We start from the raw sequence: 26,526 nt of genomic DNA, 5'->3' as shown, positions 1-26,526 counted from the left end.
CTCCGGCCGCTAGAGGTCGCAGAAGGGTGGAAAAACACTTGTGTGCAGGGCAAAATGACCCATGGTGCATTCTATAGGATTCCCACGCTCCTGGTGGTGGTAGGCGGGTGGTTGATTGTGATAATGGAAGCCCCGAGTGTCCTTTAGGTGATCCACTTGGTTTCATCCCCCCCGCTCATATACCCTCTTAACTGGAAACACAAAAAAGGTAAAAAGTAGAAATTTTGAAATTTTCACTTTTTTGTTGATTGCCACTCACTTGTTCAACCTATATCTGAGATTGATGTCTCTAATTAACGTGCACCTGTGCGGCTACATGAATCAAATAGTTTGAGCCATCTTAGATCACCCTGTTTAGGCGCTAATGGCCGCAAAAGGGTGACACGTTAAATTCCAATAAGTTTTTTGGTCAATTGCCACGCCCCTATTGGTGGGAGGCGGGTGATTGATGATGCAAATGGAAGCCCTGAGTGTCCTCTAAACGATGCAATTTGTTTGACCCACCTAGCTTATATACTCCGGCCGCTAAAGGTCGCAGAAGGGTGGAAAAACACTTGTGTGCATTCTATAAGATTCCCACGCTCCTGGTGGTGGTAGGCGGGTGGTTGATGGTGATAGTGGAAGCCCCGAGTGTCTTTTAGGTGATCCACTTGGTTTCATCCCCCCCGCTCATATACCCCCTTAACAGGAAACACAAAAAAGAAGAAATTTTGAAATTTTCAATTTTTTGTTGATTGCCACTCACCTGTTCAACCTATATTTGAGATTGATGTCTCTAATTAACGTGCACCTGTGCGGCTACATGAATCAAATAGTTTGAGCCATCTTAGATCACCCTGTTTAGGCGCTAATGGCCGCAAAAGGGTGACACGTTAAATTCCAATAAGTTTTTTGGTCAATTGCCACGCCCTTATTGGTGGGAGGCGGGTGATTGATGATGCAAATGGAAGCCCTGAGTGTCCTCTAAACGATGCAATTTGTTTGACCCACCTAGCTTATATACTCCGGCCGCTAGAGGTCGCAGAAGGGTGGAAAAACACCTGTGTGCAGGGCAAAATGACACATGGTGCATTCTATAGGATTCCCACGCTCCTGGTGGTGGTAGGCGGGTGGTTGATGGTGATAATGGAAGCCCCGAGTGGCCTTTAGGTGATCCACTTGGTTTCATCCCCCCCGCTCATATACCCCCTTAACAGGAAACACAAAAAAGGTAAAAAGTTGAAATTTTGAAATTTTCACTTTTTTGTTGATTGCCACTCACTTGTTCAACCTATATCTGAGATTGATGTCTCTAATTAACGTGCACCTGTGCGGCTACATGAATCAAATAGTTTGCGACATCTTAGATCACCCTGTTTAGGCGCTAATGGCCGCAAAAGGGTGACACGTTAAATTCCAATAATTTTTTTGGTCAATTGCCACGCCCCTATTGGTGGGAGGCGGGTGATTGATGATGCAAATGGAAGCCCTGAGTGTCCTCTAAACGATGCAATTTGTTTGACCCACCTAGCTTATATACTCCGGCCGCTAGAGGTCGCAGAAGGGTGGAAAAACACTTGTGTGCATTCTATAAGATTCCCACGCTCCTGGTGGTGGTAGGCGGGTGGTTGATGGTGATAGTTGAAGCCCCGAGTGTCCTTTAGGTGATCCACTTGGTTTCATCCCCCCCGCTCATATACCCCCTTAACAGGAAACACAAAAAAGAAGAAATTTTGAAATTTTCACTTTTTTGTTGATTGCCACTCACCTGTTCAACCTATATTTGAGATTGATGTCTCTAATTAACGTGCACCTGTGCGGCTACATGAATCAAATAGTTTGAGCCATCTTAGATCACCCTGTTTAGGCGCTAATGGCCGCAAAAGGGTGACACGTTAAATTCCAATAAGTTTTTTGGTCAATTGCCACGCCCCTATTGGTGGGAGGCGGGTGATTGATGATGCAAATGGAAGCCCTGAGTGTCCTCTAAACGATGCAATTTGTTTGACCCACCTAGCTTATATACTCCGGCCGCTAGAGGTCGCAGAAGAATGAAAAACACTTGTGTGCATTCTATAAGATTCTCACGCTCCTGGTGGTGGTAGGCGGGTGGTTGATGGTGATAGTGGAAGCCCCGAGTGTCTTTTAGGTGATCCACTTGGTTTCATCCCCCCCGCTCATATACCCCCTTAACAGGAAACACAAAAAAGGTAAAAAGTTGAAATTTTGAAATTTTCACTTTTTTGTTGATTGCCACTCACTTGTTCAACCTATATCTGAGATTGATGTCTCTAATTAACGTGCACCTGTGCGGCTACATGAATCAAATAGTTTGCGACATCTTAGATCACCCTGTTTAGGCGCTAATGGCCGCAAAAGGGTGACACGTTAAATTCCAATAAGTTTTTTGGTCAATTGCCACGCCCCTATTGGTGGGAGGCGTGTGATTGATGATGCAAATGGAAGCCCTGAGTGTCCTCTAAACGATGCAATTTGTTTGACCCACCTAGCTTATATACTCCGGCCGCTAGAGGTCGCAGAAGGGTGGAAAAACACTTGTGTGCATTCTATAAGATTCCCACGCTCCTGGTGGTGGTAGGCGGGTGGTTGATGGTGATAGTTGAAGCCCCGAGTGTCCTTTAGGTGATCCACTTGGTTTCATCCCCCCCGCTCATATACCCCCTTAACAGGAAACACAAAAAAGAAGAAATTTTGAAATTTTCACTTTTTTGTTGATTGCCACTCACCTGTTCAACCTATATTTGAGATTGATGTCTCTAATTAACGTGCACCTGTGCGGCTACATGAATCAAGTAGTTTGAGCCATCTTAGATCACCCTGTTTAGGCGCTAATGGCCGCAAAAGGGTGACACGTTAAATTCCAATAAGTTTTTTGTTCAATTGCCACGCCCCTATTGGTGGGAGGCGGGTGATTGATGATGCAAATGGAAGCCCTGAGTGTCCTCTAAACGATGCAATTTGTTTGACCCACCTAGCTTATATACTCCGGCCGCTAGAGGTCGCAGAAGGGTGGAAAAACACGTGTGTGCAGGGCAAAATGACCCATGGTGCATTCTATAGGATTCCCACGCTCCTGGTGGTGGTAGGCGGGTGGTTGATTGTGATAATGGAAGCCCCGAGTGTCCTTTAGGTGATCCACTTAGTTTCATCCCCCCCGCTCATATACCCTCTTAACTGGAAACACAAAAAAGGTAAAAAGTAGAAATTTTGAAATTTTCACTTTTTTGTTGATTGCCACTCACTTGTTCAACCTATATCTGAGATTGATGTCTCTAATTAACGTGCACCTGTGCGGCTACATGAATCAAATAGTTTGAGCCATCTTAGATCACCCTGTTTAGGCGCTAATGGCCGCAAAAGGGTGACACGTTAAATTCCAATAAGTTTTTTGGTCAATTGCCACGCCCCTATTGGTGGGAGGCGGGTGATTGATGATGCAAATGGAAGCCCTGAGTGTCCTCTAAACGATGCAATTTGTTTGACCCACCTAGCTTATATACTCCGGCCGCTAGAGGTCGCAGAAGGGTGGAAAAACACTTGTGTGCATTCTATAAGATTCCCACGCTCCTGGTGGTGGTAGGCGGGTGGTTGATGGTGATAATGGAAGCTCCGAGTGTCCTTTAGGTGATCCACTTGGTTTCATCCCCCCCGCTCATATACCCCCTTAACAGGAAACACAAAAAAGTAGAAATTTTGAAATTTTCACTTTTTTGTTGATTGCCACTCACCTGTTCAACCTATATTTGAGATTGATGTCTCTAATTAACGTGCACCTGTGCGGCTACATGAATCAAATAGTTTGAGCCATCTTAGATCACCCTGTTTAGGCGCTAATGGCCGCAAAAGGGTGACACGTTAAATTCCAATAAGTTTTTTGGTCAATTGCCACGCCCCTATTGGTGGGAGGCGGGTGATTGATGATGCAAATGGAAGCCCTGAGTGTCCTCTAAACGATGCAATTTGTTTGACCCACCTAGCTTATATACTCCGGCCGCTAGAGGTCGCAGAAGGGTGGAAAAACACGGGTGGTTGATTGTGATAATGGAAGCCCCGAGTGTCCTTTAGGTGATCCACTTGGTTTCATCCCCCCCGCTCATATACCCTCTTAACTGGAAACACAAAAAAGGTAAAAAGTTGAAATTTTGAAATTTTCACTTTTTTGTTGATTGCCACTCACTTGTTCAACCTATATCTGAGATTGATGTCTCTAATTAACGTGCACCTGTGCGGCTACATGAATCAAATAGTTTGAGCCATCTTAGATCACCCTGTTTAGGCGCTAATGGCCGCAAAAGGGTGACACGTTAAATTCCAATAAGTTTTTTGGTCAATTGCCACGCCCCTATTGGTGGGAGGCGGGTGATTGATGATGCAAATGGAAGCCCTGAGTGTCCTCTAAACGATGCAATTTGTTTGACCCACCTAGCTTATATACTCCGGCCGCTAGAGGTCGCAGAAGGGTGGAAAAACACTTGTGTGCAGGGCAAAATGACCCATGGTGCATTCTATAGGATTCCCACGCTCCTGGTGGTGGTAGGCGGGTGGTTGATTGTGATAATGGAAGCCCCGAGTGTCCTTTAGGTGATCCACTTGGTTTCATCCCCCCCGCTCATATACCCTCTTAACTGGAAACACAAAAAAGGTAAAAAGTAGAAATTTTGAAATTTTCACTTTTTTGTTGATTGCCACTCACTTGTTCAACCTATATCTGAGATTGCTGTCTCTAATTAACGTGCACCTGTGCGGCTACATGAATCAAATAGTTTGCGACATCTTAGATCACCCTGTTTAGGCGCTAATGGCCGCAAAAGGGTGACACGTTAAATTCCAATAAGTTTTTTGGTCAATTGCCACGCCCCTATTGGTGGGAGGCGGGTGATTGTATATGCAAATGGAAGCCCTGAGTGTCCTCTAAACGATGCAATTTGTTTGACCCACCTAGCTTATATACTCCGGCCGCTAGAGGTCGCAGAAGGGTGGAAAAACACTTGTGTGCAGGGCAAAATGACCCATGGTGCATTCTATAGGATTCCCACGCTCCTGGTGGTGGTAGGCGGGTGGTTGATGGTGATAGTGGAAGCCCCGAGTGTCTTTTAGGTGATCCACTTGGTTTCATCGCCCCCGCTCATATACCCCCTTAACAGGAAACACAAAAAAGAAGAAATTTTGAAATTTTCAATTTTTTGTTGATTGCCACTCACCTGTTCAACCTATATTTGAGATTGATGTCTCTAATTAACGTGCACCTGTGCGGCTACATGAATCAAATAGTTTGAGCCATCTTAGATCACCCTGTTTAGGCGCTAATGGCCGCAAAAGGGTGACACGTTAAATTCCAATAAGTTTTCTGGTCAATTGCCACGCCCTTATTGGTGGGAGGCGGGTGATTGATGATGCAAATGGAAGCCCTGAGTGTCCTCTAAACGATGCAATTTGTTTGACCCACCTAGCTTATATACTCCGGCCGCTAGAGGTCGCAGAAGGGTGGAAAAACACCTGTGTGCAGGGCAAAATGACACATGGTGCATTCTATAGGATTCCCACGCTCCTGGTGGTGGTAGGCGGGTGGTTGATGGTGATAATGGAAGCCCCGAGTGTCCTTTAGGTGATCCACTTGGTTTCATCCCCCCCGCTCATATACCCCCTTAACTGGAAACACAAAAAAGGTAAAAAGTTGAAATTTTGAAATTTTCACTTTTTTGTTGATTGCCACTCACTTGTTCAACCTATATCTGAGATTGATGTCTCTAATTAACGTGCACCTGTGCGGCTACATGAATCAAATAGTTTGCGACATCTTAGATCACCCTGTTTAGGCGCTAATGGCCGCAAAAGGGTGACACGTTAAATTCCAATAATTTTTTTGGTCAATTGCCACGCCCCTATTGGTGGGAGGCGGGTGATTGATGATGCAAATGGAAGCCCTGAGTGTCCTCTAAACGATGCAATTTGTTTGACCCACCTAGCTTATATACTCCGGCCGCTAGAGGTCGCAGAAGGGTGGAAAAACACTTGTGTGCATTCTATAAGATTCCCACGCTCCTGGTGGTGGTAGGCGGGTGGTTGATGGTGATAGTTGAAGCCCCGAGTGTCCTTTAGGTGATCCACTTGGTTTCATCCCCCCCGCTCATATACCCCCTTAACAGGAAACACAAAAAAGAAGAAATTTTGAAATTTTCACTTTTTTGTTGATTGCCACTCACCTGTTCAACCTATATTTGAGATTGATGTCTCTAATTAACGTGCACCTGTGCGGCTACATGAATCAAATAGTTTGAGCCATCTTAGATCACCCTGTTTAGGCGCTAATGGCCGCAAAAGGGTGACACGTTAAATTCCAATAAGTTTTTTGGTCAATTGCCACGCCCCTATTGGTGGGAGGCGGGTGATTGATGATGCAAATGGAAGCCCTGAGTGTCCTCTAAACGATGCAATTTGTTTGACCCACCTAGCTTATATACTCCGGCCGCTAGAGGTCGCAGAAGAATGAAAAACACTTGTGTGCATTCTATAAGATTCTCACGCTCCAGGTGGTGGTAGGCGGGTGGTTGATGGTGATAGTGGAAGCCCCGAGTGTCTTTTAGGTGATCCACTTGGTTTCATCCCCCCCGCTCATATACCCCCTTAACAGGAAACACAAAAAAGGTAAAAAGTTGAAATTTTGAAATTTTCACTTTTTTGTTGATTGCCACTCACTTGTTCAACCTATATCTGAGATTGATGTCTCTAATTAACGTGCACCTGTGCGGCTACATGAATCAAATAGTTTGCGACATCTTAGATCACCCTGTTTAGGCGCTAATGGCCGCAAAAGGGTGACACGTTAAATTCCAATAAGTTTTTTGGTCAATTGCCACGCCCCTATTGGTGGGAGGCGTGTGATTGATGATGCAAATGGAAGCCCTGAGTGTCCTCTAAACGATGCAATTTGTTTGACCCACCTAGCTTATATACTCCAGCCGCTAGAGGTCGCAGAAGGGTGGAAAAACACTTGTGTGCATTCTATAAGATTCCCACGCTCCTGGTGGTGGTAGGCGGGTGGTTGATGGTGATAGTTGAAGCCCCGAGTGTCCTTTAGGTGATCCACTTGGTTTCATCCCCCCCGCTCATATACCCCCTTAACAGGAAACACAAAAAAGAAGAAATTTTGAAATTTTCACTTTTTTGTTGATTGCCACTCACCTGTTCAACCTATATTTGAGATTGATGTCTCTAATTAACGTGCACCTGTGCGGCTACATGAATCAAGTAGTTTGAGCCATCTTAGATCACCCTGTTTAGGCGCTAATGGCCGCAAAAGGGTGACACGTTAAATTCCAATAAGTTTTTTGTTCAATTGCCACGCCCCTATTGGTGGGAGGCGGGTGATTGATGATGCAAATGGAAGCCCTGAGTGTCCTCTAAACGATGCAATTTGTTTGACCCACCTAGCTTATATACTCCGGCCGCTAGAGGTCGCAGAAGGGTGGAAAAACACGTGTGTGCAGGGCAAAATGACCCATGGTGCATTCTATAGGATTCCCACGCTCCTGGTGGTGGTAGGCGGGTGGTTGATTGTGATAATGGAAGCCCCGAGTGTCCTTTAGGTGATCCACTTAGTTTCATCCCCCCCGCTCATATACCCTCTTAACTGGAAACACAAAAAAGGTAAAAAGTAGAAATTTTGAAATTTTCACTTTTTTGTTGATTGCCACTCACTTGTTCAACCTATATCTGAGATTGATGTCTCTAATTAACGTGCACCTGTGCGGCTACATGAATCAAATAGTTTGAGCCATCTTAGATCACCCTGTTTAGGCGCTAATGGCCGCAAAAGGGTGACACGTTAAATTCCAATAAGTTTTTTGGTCAATTGCCACGCCCCTATTGGTGGGAGGCGGGTGATTGATGATGCAAATGGAAGCCCTGAGTGTCCTCTAAACGATGCAATTTGTTTGACCCACCTAGCTTATATACTCCGGCCGCTAGAGGTCGCAGAAGGGTGGAAAAACACTTGTGTGCATTCTATAAGATTCCCACGCTCCTGGTGGTGGTAGGCGGGTGGTTGATGGTGATAATGGAAGCTCCGAGTGTCCTTTAGGTGATCCACTTGGTTTCATCCCCCCCGCTCATATACCCCCTTAACAGGAAACACAAAAAAGTAGAAATTTTGAAATTTTCACTTTTTTGTTGATTGCCACTCACCTGTTCAACCTATATTTGAGATTGATGTCTCTAATTAACGTGCACCTGTGCGGCTACATGAATCAAATAGTTTGAGCCATCTTAGATCACCCTGTTTAGGCGCTAATGGCCGCAAAAGGGTGACACGTTAAATTCCAATAAGTTTTTTGGTCAATTGCCACGCCCCTATTGGTGGGAGGCGGGTGATTGATGATGCAAATGGAAGCCCTGAGTGTCCTCTAAACGATGCAATTTGTTTGACCCACCTAGCTTATATACTCCGGCCGCTAGAGGTCGCAGAAGGGTGGAAAAACACGGGTGGTTGATTGTGATAATGGAAGCCCCGAGTGTCCTTTAGGTGATCCACTTGGTTTCATCCCCCCCGCTCATATACCCTCTTAACTGGAAACACAAAAAAGGTAAAAAGTTGAAATTTTGAAATTTTCACTTTTTTGTTGATTGCCACTCACTTGTTCAACCTATATCTGAGATTGATGTCTCTAATTAACGTGCACCTGTGCGGCTACATGAATCAAATAGTTTGAGCCATCTTAGATCACCCTGTTTAGGCGCTAATGGCCGCAAAAGGGTGACACGTTAAATTCCAATAAGTTTTTTGGTCAATTGCCACGCCCCTATTGGTGGGAGGCGGGTGATTGATGATGCAAATGGAAGCCCTGAGTGTCCTCTAAACGATGCAATTTGTTTGACCCACCTAGCTTATATACTCCGGCCGCTAGAGGTCGCAGAAGGGTGGAAAAACACTTGTGTGCAGGGCAAAATGACCCATGGTGCATTCTATAGGATTCCCACGCTCCTGGTGGTGGTAGGCGGGTGGTTGATTGTGATAATGGAAGCCCCGAGTGTCCTTTAGGTGATCCACTTGGTTTCATCCCCCCCGCTCATATACCCTCTTAACTGGAAACACAAAAAAGGTAAAAAGTAGAAATTTTGAAATTTTCACTTTTTTGTTGATTGCCACTCACTTGTTCAACCTATATCTGAGATTGCTGTCTCTAATTAACGTGCACCTGTGCGGCTACATGAATCAAATAGTTTGCGACATCTTAGATCACCCTGTTTAGGCGCTAATGGCCGCAAAAGGGTGACACGTTAAATTCCAATAAGTTTTTTGGTCAATTGCCACGCCCCTATTGGTGGGAGGCGGGTGATTGATGATGCAAATGGAAGCCCTGAGTGTCCTTTAGGTGATCCACTTGGTTTCATCCCCCCCGCTCATATACCCCCTTAACAGGAAACACAAAAAAGGTAAAAAGTTGAAATTTTGAAATTTTCACTTTTTTGTTGATTGCCACTCACTTGTTCAACCTATATCTGAGATTGATGTCTCTAATTAACGTGCACCTGTGCGGCTACATGAATCAAATAGTTTGCGACATCTTAGATCACCCTGTTTAGGCGCTAATGGCCGCAAAAGGGTGACACGTTAAATTCCAATAAGTTTTTTGGTCAATTGCCACGCCCCTATTGGTGGGAGGCGGGTGATTGATGATGCAAATGGAAGCCCTGAGTGTCCTCTAAACGATGCAATTTGTTTGACCCACCTAGCTTATATACTCCGGCCGCTAGAGGTCGCAGAAGGGTGGAAAAACACTTGTGTGCATTCTATAAGATTCCCACGCTCCTGGTGGTGGTAGGCGGGTGGTTGATGGTGATAGTGGAAGCCCCGAGTGTCTTTTAGGTGATCCACTTGGTTTCATCGCCCCCGCTCATATACCCCCTTAACAGGAAACACAAAAAAGAAGAAATTTTGAAATTTTCAATTTTTTGTTGATTGCCACTCACCTGTTCAACCTATATTTGAGATTGATGTCTCTAATTAACGTGCACCTGTGCGGCTACATGAATCAAATAGTTTTAGCCATCTTAGATCACCCTGTTTAGGCGCTAATGGCCGCAAAAGGGTGACACGTTAAATTCCAATAAGTTTTCTGGTCAATTGCCACGCCCTTATTGGTGGGAGGCGGGTGATTGATGATGCAAATGGAAGCCCTGAGTGTCCTCTAAACGATGCAATTTGTTTGACCCACCTAGCTTATATACTCCGGCCGCTAGAGGTCGCAGAAGGATGGAAAAACACCTGTGTGCAGGGCAAAATGACACATGGTGCATTCTATAGGATTCCCACGCTCCTGGTGGTGGTAGGCGGTTGGTTGATGGTGATAATGGAAGCCCCGAGTGTCCTTTAGGTGATCCACTTGGTTTCATCCCCCCCGCTCATATACCCCCTTAACTGGAAACACAAAAAAGGTAAAAAGTTGAAATTTTGAAATTTTCACTTTTTTGTTGATTGCCACTCACTTGTTCAACCTATATCTGAGATTGATGTCTCTAATTAACGTGCACCTGTGCGGCTACATGAATCAAATAGTTTGCGACATCTTAGATCACCCTGTTTAGGCGCTAATGGCCGCAAAAGGGTGACACGTTAAATTCCAATAAGTTTTTTGGTCAATTGCCACGCCCCTATTGGTGGGAGGCGGGTGATTGATGATGCAAATGGAAGCCCTGAGTGTCCTCTAAACGATGCAATTTGTTTGACCCACCTAGCTTATATACTCCGGCCGCTAGAGGTCGCAGAAGGGTGGAAAACACTTGTGTGCATTCTATAAGATTCCCACGCTCCTGGTGGTGGTAGGCGGGTGGTTGATGGTGATAGTTGAAGCCCCGAGTGTCCTTTAGGTGATCCACTTGGTTTCATCCCCCCCGCTCATATACCCCCTTAACAGGAAACACAAAAAAGAAGAAATTTTGAAATTTTCACTTTTTTGTTGATTGCCACTCACCTGTTCAACCTATATTTGAGATTGAGGTCTCTAATTAACGTGCACCTGTGCGGCTACATGAATCAAATAGTTTGAGCCATCTTAGATCACCCTGTTTAGGCGCTAATGGCCGCAAAAGGGTGACACGTTAAATTCCAATAAGTTTTTTGTTCAATTGCCACGCCCCTATTGGTGGGAGGCGGGTGATTGATGATGCAAATGGAAGCCCTGAGTGTCCTCTAAACGATGCAATTTGTTTGACCCACCTAGCTTATATACTCCGGCCGCTAGAGGTCGCAGAAGGGTGGAAAAACACTTGTGTGCAGGGCAAAATGACACATGGTGCATTCTATAGGATTCCCACGCTCCTGGTGGTGGTAGGCGGGTGGTTGATGGTGATAATGGAAGCCCCGAGTGTCCTTTAGGTGATCCACTTGGTTTCATCCCCCCCGCTCATATACCCTCTTAACTGAAAACACAAAAAAGGTAAAAAGTAGAAATTTTGAAATTTTCACTTTTTTGTTGATTGCCACTCACTTGTTCAACCTATATCTGAGATTGCTGTCTCTAATTAACGTGCACCTGTGCGGCTACATGAATCAAATAGTTTGAGCCATCTTAGATCACCCTGTTTAGGCGCTAATGGCCGCAAAAGGGTGACACGTTAAATTCCAATAAGTTTTTTGGTCAATTGCCACGCCCCTATTGGTGGGAGGCGGGTGATTGATGATGCAAATGGAAGCCCTGAGTGTCCTCTAAACGATGCAATTTGTTTGACCCACCTAGCTTATATACTCCGGCCGCTAGAGGTCGCAGAAGGGTGGAAAACACTTGTGTGCATTCTATAAGATTCCCACGCTCCTGGTGGTGGTAGGCGGGTGGTTGATGGTGATAGTAAAAGCCCCGAGTGTCCTTTAGGTGATCCACTTGGTTTCATCCCCCCCGCTCATATACCCTCTTAACTGAAAACACAAAAAAGGTAAAAAGTAGAAATTTTGAAATTTTCACTTTTTTGTTGATTGCCACTCACTTGTTCAACCTATATCTGAGATTGCTGTCTCTAATTAACGTGCACCTGTGCGGCTACATGAATCAAATAGTTTGAGCCATCTTAGATCACCCTGTTTAGGCGCTAATGGCCGCAAAAGGGTGACACGTTAAATTCCAATAAGTTTTTTGTTCAATTGCCACGCCCCTATTGGTGGGAGGCGGGTGATTGATGATGCAAATGGAAGCCCTGAGTGTCCTCTAAACGATGCAATTTGTTTGACCCACCTAGCTTATATACTCCGGCCGCTAGAGGTCGCAGAAGGGTGGAAAAACACTTGTGTGCATTCTATAAGATTCCCACGCTCCTGGTGGTGGTAGGCGGGTGGTTGATGGTGATAGTAAAAGCCCCGAGTGTCCTTTAGGTGATCCACTTGGTTTCATCCCCCCCGCTCATATACCCCCTTAACAGGAAGCACAAAAAAGAAGAAATTTTGAAATTTTCACTTTTTTGTTGATTGCCACTCACCTGTTCAACCTATATTTGAGATTGATGTCTCTAATTAACGTGCACCTGTGCGGCTACATGAATCAAATAGTTTGAGCCATCTTAGATCACCCTGTTTAGGCGCTAATGGCCGCAAAAGGGTGACATGTTAAATTCCAATAAGTTTTTTGGTCAATTGCCACGCCCCTATTGGTGGGAGGCGGGTGATTGATGATGCAAATGGAAGCCCTGAGTGTCCTCTAAACGATGCAATTTGTTTGACCCACCTAGCTTATATACTCCGGCCGCTAGAGGTCGCAGAAGGGTGGAAAAACACTTGTGTGCAGGGCAAAATGACCCATGGTGCATTCTATAGGATTCCCACGCTCCTGGTGGTGGTAGGCGGGTGGTTGATTGTGATAATGGAAGCCCCGAGTGTCCTTTAGGTGATCCATTTGGTTTCATCCCCCCCGCTCATATACCCTCTTAACTGGAAACACAAAAAAGGTAAAAAGTAGAAATTTTGAAATTTTCACTTTTTTGTTGATTGCCACTCACTTGTTCAACCTATATCTGAGATTGATGTCTCTAATTAACGTGCACCTGTGCGGCTACATGAATCAAATAGTTTGAGCCATCTTAGATCACCCTGTTTAGGCGCTAATGCAATTTGTTTGACCCACCTAGCTTATATACTCCGGCCGCTAGAGGTCGCAGAAGGGTGGAAAAACACTTGTGTGCATTCTATAAGATTCCCACGCTCCTGGTGGTGGTAGGCGGGTGGTTGATGGTGATAGTGGAAGCCCCGAGTGTCCTTTAGGTGATCCACTTGGTTTCATCCCCCCCGCTCATATACCCCCTTAACAGGAAACACAAAAAAGAAGAAATTTTGAAATTTTCACTTTTTTGTTGATTGCCACTCACCTGTTCAACCTATATTACAGATTGAGGTCTCTAATTAACGTGCACCTGTGCGGCTACATGAATCAAATAGTTTGAGCCATCTTAGATCACCCTGTTTAGGCGCTAATGGCCGCAAAAGGGTGACACGTTAAATTCCAATAAGTTTTTTGGTCAATTGCCACGCCCCTATTGGTGGGAGGCGGGTGATTGATGATGCAAATGGAAGCCCTGAGTGTCCTCTAAACGATGCAATTTGTTTGACCCACCTAGCTTATATACTCCGGCCGTTAGAGGTCGCAGAAGGGTGGAAAAACACTTGTGTGCATTCTATAAGATTCCCACGCTCCTGGTGGTGGTAGGCGGGTGGTTGATGGTGATAATGGAAGCTCCGAGTGTCCTTTAGGTGATCCACTTGGTTTCATCCCCCCCGCTCATATACCCCCTTAACAGGAAACACAAAAAAGTAGAAATTTTGAAATTTTCACTTTTTTGTTGATTGCCACTCACCTGTTCAACCTATATTTGAGATTGATGTCTCTAATTAACGTGCACCTGTGCGGCTACATGAATCAAATAGTTTGAGCCATCTTAGATCACCCTGTTTAGGCGCTAATGGCCGCAAAAGGGTGACACGTTAAATTCCAATAAGTTTTTTGGTCAATTGCCACGCCCCTATTGGTGGGAGGCGGGTGATTGATGATGCAAATGGAAGCCCTGAGTGTCCTCTAAACGATGCAATTTGTTTGACCCACCTAGCTTATATACTCCGGCCGCTAGAGGTCGCAGAAGGGTGGAAAAACACGGGTGGTTGATTGTGATAATGGAAGCCCCGAGTGTCCTTTAGGTGATCCACTTGGTTTCATCCCCCCCGCTCATATACCCTCTTAACTGGAAACACAAAAAAGGTAAAAAGTTGAAATTTTGAAATTTTCACTTTTTTGTTGATTGCCACTCACTTGTTCAACCTATATCTGAGATTGATGTCTCTAATTAACGTGCACCTGTGCGGCTACATGAATCAAATAGTTTGAGCCATCTTAGATCACCCTGTTTAGGCGCTAATGGCCGCAAAAGGGTGACACGTTAAATTCCAATAAGTTTTTTGGTCAATTGCCACGCCCCTATTGGTGGGAGGCGGGTGATTGATGATGCAAATGGAAGCCCTGAGTGTCCTCTAAACGATGCAATTTGTTTGACCCACCTAGCTTATATACTCCGGCCGCTAGAGGTCGCAGAAGGGTGGAAAAACACTTGTGTGCAGGGCAAAATGACCCATGGTGCATTCTATAGGATTCCCACGCTCCTGGTGGTGGTAGGCGGGTGGTTGATTGTGATAATGGAAGCCCCGAGTGTCCTTTAGGTGATCCACTTGGTTTCATCCCCCCCGCTCATATACCCTCTTAACTGGAAACACAAAAAAGGTAAAAAGTAGAAATTTTGAAATTTTTTTTTTTTTTTTTGTTGATTGCCACTCACTTGTTCAACCTATATCTGAGATTGCTGTCTCTAATTAACGTGCACCTGTGCGGCTACATGAATCAAATAGTTTGCGACATCTTAGATCACCCTGTTTAGGCGCTAATGGCCGCAAAAGGGTGACACGTTAAATTCCAATAAGTTTTTTGGTCAATTGCCACGCCCCTATTGGTGGGAGGCGGGTGATTGATGATGCAAATGGAAGCCCTGAGTGTCCTCTAAACGATGCAATTTGTTTGACCCACCTAGCTTATATACTCCGGCCGCTAGAGGTCGCAGAAGGGTGGAAAAACACTTGTGTGCAGGGCAAAATGACCCATGGTGCATTCTATAGGATTCCCACGCTCCTGGTGGTGGTAGGCGGGTGGTTGATTGTGATAATGGAAGCCCCGAGTGTCCTTTAGGTGATCCACTTGGTTTCATCCCCCCCGCTCATATACCCTCTTAACTGGAAACACAAAAAAGGTAAAAAGTAGAAATTTTGAAATTTTCACTTTTTTGTTGATTGCCACTCACTTGTTCAACCTATATCTGAGATTGATGTCTCTAATTAACGTGCACCTGTGCGGCTACATGAATCAAATAGTTTGAGCCATCTTAGATCACCCTGTTTAGGCGCTAATGCAATTTGTTTGACCCACCTAGCTTATATACTCCGGCCGCTAGAGGTCGCAGAAGGGTGGAAAAACACTTGTGTGCATTCTATAAGATTCCCACGCTCCTGGTGGTGGTAGGCGGGTGGTTGATGGTGATAGTGGAAGCCCCGAGTGTCCTTTAGGTGATCCACTTGGTTTCATCCCCCCCGCTCATATACCCCCTTAACAGGAAACACAAAAAAGAAGAAATTTTGAAATTTTCACTTTTTTGTTGATTGCCACTCACCTGTTCAACCTATATTACAGATTGAGGTCTCTAATTAACGTGCACCTGTGCGGCTACATGAATCAAATAGTTTGAGCCATCTTAGATCACCCTGTTTAGGCGCTAATGGCCGCAAAAGGGTGACACGTTAAATTCCAATAAGTTTTTTGGTCAATTGCCACGCCCCTATTGGTGGGAGGCGGGTGATTGATGATGCAAATGGAAGCCCTGAGTGTCCTCTAAACGATGCAATTTGTTTGACCCACCTAGCTTATATACTCCGGCCGCTAGAGGTCGCAGAAGGGTGGAAAAACACTTGTGTGCATTCTATAAGATTCCCACGCTCCTGGTGGTGGTAGGCGGGTGGTTGATGGTGATAGTGGAAGCCCCGAGTGTCCTTTAGGTGATCCACTTGGTTTCATCCCCCCCGCTCATATACCCCCTTAACAGGAAACACAAAAAAGTAGAAATTTTGAAATTTTCACTTTTTTGTTGATTGCCACTCACCTGTTCAACCTATATTTGAGATTGATGTCTCTAATTAACGTGCACCTGTGCGGCTACATGAATCAAATAGTTTGAGCCATCTTAGATCACCCTGTTTAGGCGCTAATGGCCGCAAAAGGGTGACACGTTAAATTCCAATAAGTTTTTTGGTCAATTGCCACGCCCCTATTGGTGGGAGGCGGGTGATTGATGATGCAAATGGAAGCCCTGAGTGTCCTCTAAACGATGCAATTTGTTTGACCCACCTAGCTTATATACTCCGGCCGCTAGAGGTCGCAGAAGGGTGGAAAAACACGGGTGGTTGATTGTGATAATGGAAGCCCCGAGTGTCCTTTAGGTGATCCACTTGGTTTCATCCCCCCCGCTCATATACCCTCTTAACTGGAAACACAAAAAAGGTAAAAAGTTGAAATTTTGAAATTTTCACTTTTTTGTTGATTGCCACTCACTTGTTCAACCTATATCTGAGATTGATGTCTCTAATTAACGTGCACCTGTGCGGCTACATGAATCAAATAGTTTGAGCCATCTTAGATCACCCTGTTTAGGCGCTAATGGCCGCAAAAGGGTGACACGTTAAATTCCAATAAGTTTTTTGGTCAATTGCCACGCCCCTATTGGTGGGAGGCGGGTGATTGATGATGCAAATGGAAGCCCTGAGTGTCCTCTAAACGATGCAATTTGTTTGACCCACCTAGCTTATATACTCCGGCCGCTAGAGGTCGCAGAAGGGTGGAAAAACACTTGTGTGCAGGGCAAAATGACCCATGGTGCATTCTATAGGATTCCCACGCTCCTGGTGGTGGTAGGCGGGTGGTTGATTGTGATAATGGAAGCCCCGAGTGTCCTTTAGGTGATCCACTTGGTTTCATCCCCCCCGCTCATATACCCTCTTAACTGGAAACACAAAAAAGGTAAAAAGTAGAAATTTTGAAATTTTCACTTTTTTGTTGATTGCCACTCACTTGTTCAACCTATATCTGAGATTGCTGTCTCTAATTAACGTGCACCTGTGCGGCTACATGAATCAAATAGTTTGCGACATCTTAGATCACCCTGTTTAGGCGCTAATGGCCGCAAAAGGGTGACACGTTAAATTCCAATAAGTTTTTTGGTCAATTGCCACGCCCCTATTGGTGGGAGGCGGGTGATTGATGATGCAAATGGAAGCCCTGAGTGTCCTTTAGGTGATCCACTTGGTTTCATCCCCCCCGCTCATATACCCCCTTAACTGGAAACACAAAAAAGGTAAAAAGTTGAAATTTTGAAATTTTCACTTTTTTGTTGATTGCCACTCACTTGTTCAACCTATATCTGAGATTGATGTCTCTAATTAACGTGCACCTGTGCGGCTACATGAATCAAATAGTTTGCGACATCTTAGATCACCCTGTTTAGGCGCTAATGGCCGCAAAAGGGTGACACGTTAAATTCCAATAAGTTTTTTGGTCAATTGCCACGCCCCTATTGGTGGGAGGCGGGTGATTGATGATGCAAATGGAAGCCCTGAGTGTCCTCTAAACGATGCAATTTGTTTGACCCACCTAGCTTATATACTCCGGCCGCTAGAGGTCGCAGAAGGGTGGAAAAACACTTGTGTGCATTCTATAAGATTCCCACGCTCCTGGTGGTGGTAGGCGGGTGGTTGATGGTGATAGTGGAAGCCCCGAGTGTCTTTTAGGTGATCCACTTGGTTTCATCGCCCCCGCTCATATACCCCCTTAACAGGAAACACAAAAAAGAAGAAATTTTGAAATTTTCAATTTTTTGTTGATTGCCACTCACCTGTTCAACCTATATTTGAGATTGATGTCTCTAATTAACGTGCACCTGTGCGGCTACATGAATCAAATAGTTTGAGCCATCTTAGATCACCCTGTTTAGGCGCTAATGGCCGCAAAAGGGTGACACGTTAAATTCCAATAAGTTTTCTGGTCAATTGCCACGCCCTTATTGGTGGGAGGCGGGTGATTGATGATGCAAATGGAAGCCCTGAGTGTCCTCTAAACGATGCAATTTGTTTGACCCACCTAGCTTATATACTCCGGCCGCTAGAGGTCGCAGAAGGGTGGAAAAACACCTGTGTGCAGGGCAAAATGACACATGGTGCATTCTATAGGATTCCCACGCTCCTGGTGGTGGTAGGCGGGTGGTTGATGGTGATAATGGAAGCCCCGAGTGTCCTTTAGGTGATCCACTTGGTTTCATCCCCCCCGCTCATATACCCCCTTAACTGGAAACACAAAAAAGGTAAAAAGTAGAAATTTTGAAATTTTCACTTTTTTATTGATTGCCACTCACTTGTTCAACCTATATCTGAGATTGATGTCTCTAATTAACGTGCACCTGTGCGGCTACATGAATCAAATAGTTTGCGACATCTTAGATCACCCTGTTTAGGCGCTAATGGCCGCAAAAGGGTGACACGTTAAATTCCAATAATTTTTTTGGTCAATTGCCACGCCCCTATTGGTGGGAGGCGGGTGATTGATGATGCAAATGGAAGCCCTGAGTGTCCTCTAAACGATGCAATTTGTTTGACCCACCTAGCTTATATACTCCGGCCGCTAGAGGTCGCAGAAGGGTGGAAAAACACTTGTGTGCATTCTATAAGATTCCCACGCTCCTGGTGGTGGTAGGCGGGTGGTTGATGGTGATAGTTGAAGCCCCGAGTGTCCTTTAGGTGATCCACTTGGTTTCATCCCCCCCGCTCATATACCCCCTTAACAGGAAACACAAAAAAGAAGAAATTTTGAAATTTTCACTTTTTTGTTGATTGCCACTCACCTGTTCAACCTATATTTGAGATTGATGTCTCTAATTAACGTGCACCTGTGCGGCTACATGAATCAAATAGTTTGAGCCATCTTAGATCACCCTGTTTAGGCGCTAATGGCCGCAAAAGGGTGACACGTTAAATTCCAATAAGTTTTTTGGTCAATTGCCACGCCCCTATTGGTGGGAGGCGGGTGATTGATGATGCAAATGGAAGCCCTGAGTGTCCTCTAAACGATGCAATTTGTTTGACCCACCTAGCTTATATACTCCGGCCGCTAGAGGTCGCAGAAGAATGAAAAACACTTGTGTGCATTCTATAAGATTCTCACGCTCCTGGTGGTGGTAGGCGGGTGGTTGATGGTGATAGTGGAAGCCCCGAGTGTCTTTTAGGTGATCCACTTGGTTTCATCCCCCCCGCTCATATACCCCCTTAACAGGAAACACAAAAAAGGTAAAAAGTTGAAATTTTGAAATTTTCACTTTTTTGTTGATTGCCACTCACTTGTTCAACCTATATCTGAGATTGATGTCTCTAATTAACGTGCACCTGTGCGGCTACATGAATCAAATAGTTTGCGACATCTTAGATCACCCTGTTTAGGCGCTAATGGCCGCAAAAGGGTGACACGTTAAATTCCAATAAGTTTTTTGGTCAATTGCCACGCCCCTATTGGTGGGAGGCGTGTGATTGATGATGCAAATGGAAGCCCTGAGTGTCCTCTAAACGATGCAATTTGTTTGACCCACCTAGCTTATATACTCCAGCCGCTAGAGGTCGCAGAAGGGTGGAAAAACACTTGTGTGCATTCTATAAGATTCCCACGCTCCTGGTGGTGGTAGGCGGGTGGTTGATGGTGATAGTTGAAGCCCCGAGTGTCCTTTAGGTGATCCACTTGGTTTCATCCCCCCGCTCATATACCCCCTTAACAGGAAACACAAAAAAGAAGAAATTTTGAAATTTTCACTTTTTTGTTGATTGCCACTCACCTGTTCAACCTATATTTGAGATTGATGTCTCTAATTAACGTGCACCTGTGCGGCTACATGAATCAAGTAGTTTGAGCCATCTTAGATCACCCTGTTTAGGCGCTAATGGCCGCAAAAGGGTGACACGTTAAATTCCAATAAGTTTTTTGTTCAATTGCCACGCCCCTATTGGTGGGAGGCGGGTGATTGATGATGCAAATGGAAGCCCTGAGTGTCCTCTAAACGATGCAATTTGTTTGACCCACCTAGCTTATATACTCCGGCCGCTAGAGGTCGCAGAAGGGTGGAAAAACACGTGTGTGCAGGGCAAAATGACCCATGGTGCATTCTATAGGATTCCCACGCTCCTGGTGGTGGTAGGCGGGTGGTTGATTGTGATAATGGAAGCCCCGAGTGTCCTTTAGGTGATCCACTTAGTTTCATCCCCCCCGCTCATATACCCTCTTAACTGGAAACACAAAAAAGGTAAAAAGTAGAAATTTTGAAATTTTCACTTTTTTGTTGATTGCCACTCACTTGTTCAACCTATATCTGAGATTGATGTCTCTAATTAACGTGCACCTGTGCGGCTACATGAATCAAATAGTTTGAGCCATCTTAGATCACCCTGTTTAGGCGCTAATGGCCGCAAAAGGGTGACACGTTAAATTCCAATAAGTTTTTTGGTCAATTGCCACGCCCCTATTGGTGGGAGGCGGGTGATTGATGATGCAAATGGAAGCCCTGAGTGTCCTCTAAACGATGCAATTTGTTTGACCCACCTAGCTTATATACTCCGGCCGCTAGAGGTCGCAGAAGGGTGGAAAAACACTTGTGTGCATTCTATAAGATTCCCACGCTCCTGGTGGTGGTAGGCGGGTGGTTGATGGTGATAATGGAAGCTCCGAGTGTCCTTTAGGTGATCCACTTGGTTTCATCCCCCCCGCTCATATACCCCCTTAACAGGAAACACAAAAAAGTAGAAATTTTGAAATTTTCACTTTTTTGTTGATTGCCACTCACCTGTTCAACCTATATTTGAGATTGATGTCTCTAATTAACGTGCACCTGTGCGGCTACATGAATCAAATAGTTTGAGCCATCTTAGATCACCCTGTTTAGGCGCTAATGGCCGCAAAAGGGTGACACGTTAAATTCCAATAAGTTTTTTGGTCAATTGCCACGCCCCTATTGGTGGGAGGCGGGTGATTGATGATGCAAATGGAAGCCCTGAGTGTCCTCTAAACGATGCAATTTGTTTGACCCACCTAGCTTATATACTCCGGCCGCTAGAGGTCGCAGAAGGGTGGAAAAACACGGGTGGTTGATTGTGATAATGGAAGCCCCGAGTGTCCTTTAGGTGATCCACTTGGTTTCATCCCCCCCGCTCATATACCCTCTTAACTGGAAACACAAAAAAGGTAAAAAGTTGAAATTTTGAAATTTTCACTTTTTTGTTGATTGCCACTCACCTGTTCAACCTATATTTGAGATTGATGTCTCTAATTAACGTGCACCTGTGCGGCTACATGAATCAAGTAGTTTGAGCCATCTTAGATCACCCTGTTTAGGCGCTAATGGCCGCAAAAGGGTGACACGTTAAATTCCAATAAGTTTTTTGGTCAATTGCCACGCCCCTATTGGTGGGAGGCGGGTGATTGATGATGCAAATGGAAGCCCTGAGTGTCCTCTAAACGATGCAATTTGTTTGACCCACCTAGCTTATATACTCCGGCCGCTAGAGGTCGCAGAAGGGTGGAAAAACACGTGTGTGCAGGGCAAAATGACCCATGGTGCATTCTATAGGATTCCCACGCTCCTGGTGGTGGTAGGCGGGTGGTTGATTGTGATAATGGAAGCCCCGAGTGTCCTTTAGGTGATCCACTTAGTTTCATCCCCCCCGCTCATATACCCTCTTAACTGGAAACACAAAAAAGGTAAAAAGTAGAAATTTTGAAATTTTCACTTTTTTGTTGATTGCCACTCACTTGTTCAACCTATATCTGAGATTGATGTCTCTAATTAACGTGCACCTGTGCGGCTACATGAATCAAATAGTTTGAGCCATCTTAGATCACCCTGTTTAGGCGCTAATGGCCGCAAAAGGGTGACACGTTAAATTCCAATAAGTTTTTTGGTCAATTGCCACGCCCCTATTGGTGGGAGGCGGGTGATTGATGATGCAAATGGAAGCCCTGAGTGTCCTCTAAACGATGCAATTTGTTTGACCCACCTAGCTTATATACTCCGGCCGCTAGAGGTCGCAGAAGGGTGGAAAAACACTTGTGTGCATTCTATAAGATTCCCACGCTCCTGGTGGTGGTAGGCGGGTGGTTGATGGTGATAATGGAAGCTCCGAGTGTCCTTTAGGTGATCCACTTGGTTTCATCCCCCCCGCTCATATACCCCCTTAACAGGAAACACAAAAAAGTAGAAATTTTGAAATTTTCACTTTTTTGTTGATTGCCACTCACCTGTTCAACCTATATTTGAGATTGATGTCTCTAATTAACGTGCACCTGTGCGGCTACATGAATCAAATAGTTTGAGCCATCTTAGATCACCCTGTTTAGGCGCTAATGGCCGCAAAAGGGTGACACGTTAAATTCCAATAAGTTTTTTGGTCAATTGCCACGCCCCTATTGGTGGGAGGCGGGTGATTGATGATGCAAATGGAAGCCCTGAGTGTCCTCTAAACGATGCAATTTGTTTGACCCACCTAGCTTATATACTCCGGCCGCTAGAGGTCGCAGAAGGGTGGAAAAACACGGGTGGTTGATTGTGATAATGGAAGCCCCGAGTGTCCTTTAGGTGATCCACTTGGTTTCATCCCCCCCGCTCATATACCCTCTTAACTGGAAACACAAAAAAGGTAAAAAGTTGAAATTTTGAAATTTTCACTTTTTTGTTGATTGCCACTCACTTGTTCAACCTATATCTGAGATTGATGTCTCTAATTAACGTGCACCTGTGCGGCTACATGAATCAAATAGTTTGAGCCATCTTAGATCACCCTGTTTAGGCGCTAATGGCCGCAAAAGGGTGACACGTTAAATTCCAATAAGTTTTTTGGTCAATTGCCACGCCCCTATTGGTGGGAGGCGGGTGATTGATGATGCAAATGGAAGCCCTGAGTGTCCTCTAAACGATGCAATTTGTTTGACCCACCTAGCTTATATACTCCGGCCGCTAGAGGTCGCAGAAGGGTGGAAAAACACTTGTGTGCAGGGCAAAATGACCCATGGTGCATTCTATAGGATTCCCACGCTCCTGGTGGTGGTAGGCGGGTGGTTGATTGTGATAATGGAAGCCCCGAGTGTCCTTTAGGTGATCCACTTGGTTTCATCCCCCCCGCTCATATACCCTCTTAACTGGAAACACAAAAAAGGTAAAAAGTAGAAATTTTGAAATTTTCACTTTTTTGTTGATTGCCACTCACTTGTTCAACCTATATCTGAGATTGCTGTCTCTAATTAACGTGCACCTGTGCGGCTACATGAATCAAATAGTTTGCGACATCTTAGATCACCCTGTTTAGGCGCTAATGGCCGCAAAAGGGTGACACGTTAAATTCCAATAAGTTTTTTGGTCAATTGCCACGCCCCTATTGGTGGGAGGCGGGTGATTGATGATGCAAATGGAAGCCCTGAGTGTCCTTTAGGTGATCCACTTGGTTTCATCCCCCCCGCTCATATACCCCCTTAACTGGAAACACAAAAAAGGTAAAAAGTTGAAATTTTGAAATTTTCACTTTTTTGTTGATTGCCACTCACTTGTTCAACCTATATCTGAGATTGATGTCTCTAATTAACGTGCACCTGTGCGGCTACATGAATCAAATAGTTTGCGACATCTTAGATCACCCTGTTTAGGCGCTAATGGCCGCAAAAGGGTGACACGTTAAATTCCAATAAGTTTTTTGGTCAATTGCCACGCCCCTATTGGTGGGAGGCGGGTGATTGATGATGCAAATGGAAGCCCTGAGTGTCCTCTAAACGATGCAATTTGTTTGACCCACCTAGCTTATATACTCCGGCCGCTAGAGGTCGCAGAAGGGTGGAAAAACACTTGTGTGCATTCTATAAGATTCCCACGCTCCTGGTGGTGGTAGGCGGGTGGTTGATGGTGATAGTGGAAGCCCCGAGTGTCTTTTAGGTGATCCACTTGGTTTCATCGCCCCCGCTCATATACCCCCTTAACAGGAAACACAAAAAAGAAGAAATTTTGAAATTTTCAATTTTTTGTTGATTGCCACTCACCTGTTCAACCTATATTTGAGATTGATGTCTCTAATTAACGTGCACCTGTGCGGCTACATGAATCAAATAGTTTGAGCCATCTTAGATCACCCTGTTTAGGCGCTAATGGCCGCAAAAGGGTGACACGTTAAATTCCAATAAGTTTTCTGGTCAATTGCCACGCCCTTATTGGTGGGAGGCGGGTGATTGATGATGCAAATGGAAGCCCTGAGTGTCCTCTAAACGATGCAATTTGTTTGACCCACCTAGCTTATATACTCCGGCCGCTAGAGGTCGCAGAAGGGTGGAAAAACACCTGTGTGCAGGGCAAAATGACACATGGTGCATTCTATAGGATTCCCACGCTCCTGGTGGTGGTAGGCGGGTGGTTGATGGTGATAATGGAAGCCCCGAGTGTCCTTTAGGTGATCCACTTGGTTTCATCCCCCCCGCTCATATACCCCCTTAACTGGAAACACAAAAAAGGTAAAAAGTTGAAATTTTGAAATTTTCACTTTTTTGTTGATTGCCACTCACTTGTTCAACCTATATCTGAGATTGATGTCTCTAATTAACGTGCACCTGTGCGGCTACATGAATCAAATAGTTTGCGACATCTTAGATCACCCTGTTTAGGCGCTAATGGCCGCAAAAGGGTGACACGTTAAATTCCAATAAGTTTTTTGGTCAATTGCCACGCCCCTATTGGTGGGAGGCGGGTGATTGATGATGCAAATGGAAGCCCTGAGTGTCCTCTAAACGATGCAATTTGTTTGACCCACCTAGCTTATATACTCCGGCCGCTAGAGGTCGCAGAAGGGTGGAAAACACTTGTGTGCATTCTATAAGATTCCCACGCTCCTGGTGGTGGTAGGCGGGTGGTTGATGGTGATAGTTGAAGCCCCGAGTGTCCTTTAGGTGATCCACTTGGTTTCATCCCCCCCGCTCATATACCCCCTTAACAGGAAACACAAAAAAGAAGAAATTTTGAAATTTTCACTTTTTTGTTGATTGCCACTCACCTGTTCAACCTATATTTGAGATTGAGGTCTCTAATTAACGTGCACCTGTGCGGCTACATGAATCAAATAGTTTGAGCCATCTTAGATCACCCTGTTTAGGCGCTAATGGCCGCAAAAGGGTGACACGTTAAATTCCAATAAGTTTTTTGTTCAATTGCCACGCCCCTATTGGTGGGAGGCGGGTGATTGATGATGCAAATGGAAGCCCTGAGTGTCCTCTAAACGATGCAATTTGTTTGACCCACCTAGCTTATATACTCCGGCCGCTAGAGGTCGCAGAAGGGTGGAAAAACACTTGTGTGCAGGGCAAAATGACACATGGTGCATTCTATAGGATTCCCACGCTCCTGGTGGTGGTAGGCGGGTGGTTGATGGTGATAATGGAAGCCCCGAGTGTCCTTTAGGTGATCCACTTGGTTTCATCCCCCCCGCTCATATACCCTCTTAACTGAAAACACAAAAAAGGTAAAAAGTAGAAATTTTGAAATTTTCACTTTTTTGTTGATTGCCACTCACTTGTTCAACCTATATCTGAGATTGCTGTCTCTAATTAACGTGCACCTGTGCGGCTACATGAATCAAATAGTTTGAGCCATCTTAGATCACCCTGTTTAGGCGCTAATGGCCGCAAAAGGGTGACACGTTAAATTCCAATAAGTTTTTTGTTCAATTGCCACGCCCCTATTGGTGGGAGGCGGGTGATTGATGATGCAAATGGAAGCCCTGAGTGTCCTCTAAACGATGCAATTTGTTTGACCCACCTAGCTTATATACTCCGGCCGCTAGAGGTCGCAGAAGGGTGGAAAAACACTTGTGTGCATTCTATAAGATTCCCACGCTCCTGGTGGTGGTAGGCGGGTGGTTGATGGTGATAGTAAAAGCCCCGAGTGTCCTTTAGGTGATCCACTTGGTTTCATCCCCCCCGCTCATATACCCCCTTAACAGGAAGCACAAAAAAGAAGAAATTTTGAAATTTTCACTTTTTTGTTGATTGCCACTCACCTGTTCAACCTATATTTGAGATTGATGTCTCTAATTAACGTGCACCTGTGCGGCTACATGAATCAAATAGTTTGAGCCATCTTAGATCACCCTGTTTAGGCGCTAATGGCCGCAAAAGGGTGACATGTTAAATTCCAATAAGTTTTTTGGTCAATTGCCACGCCCCTATTGGTGGGAGGCGGGTGATTGATGATGCAAATGGAAGCCCTGAGTGTCCTCTAAACGATGCAATTTGTTTGACCCACCTAGCTTATATACTCCGGCCGCTAGAGGTCGCAGAAGGGTGGAAAAACACTTGTGTGCAGGGCAAAATGACCCATGGTGCATTCTATAGGATTCCCACGCTCCTG

This window comes from Bactrocera oleae, chromosome X (genome assembly GCF_042242935.1).
Source record: "Bactrocera oleae isolate idBacOlea1 chromosome X, idBacOlea1, whole genome shotgun sequence".
NCBI lineage: Eukaryota > Metazoa > Arthropoda > Insecta > Diptera > Tephritidae > Bactrocera > Bactrocera oleae.
The sequence above is the reverse complement of the archived record's forward strand: the minus strand, read 5'-3'. Positions refer to the sequence as shown.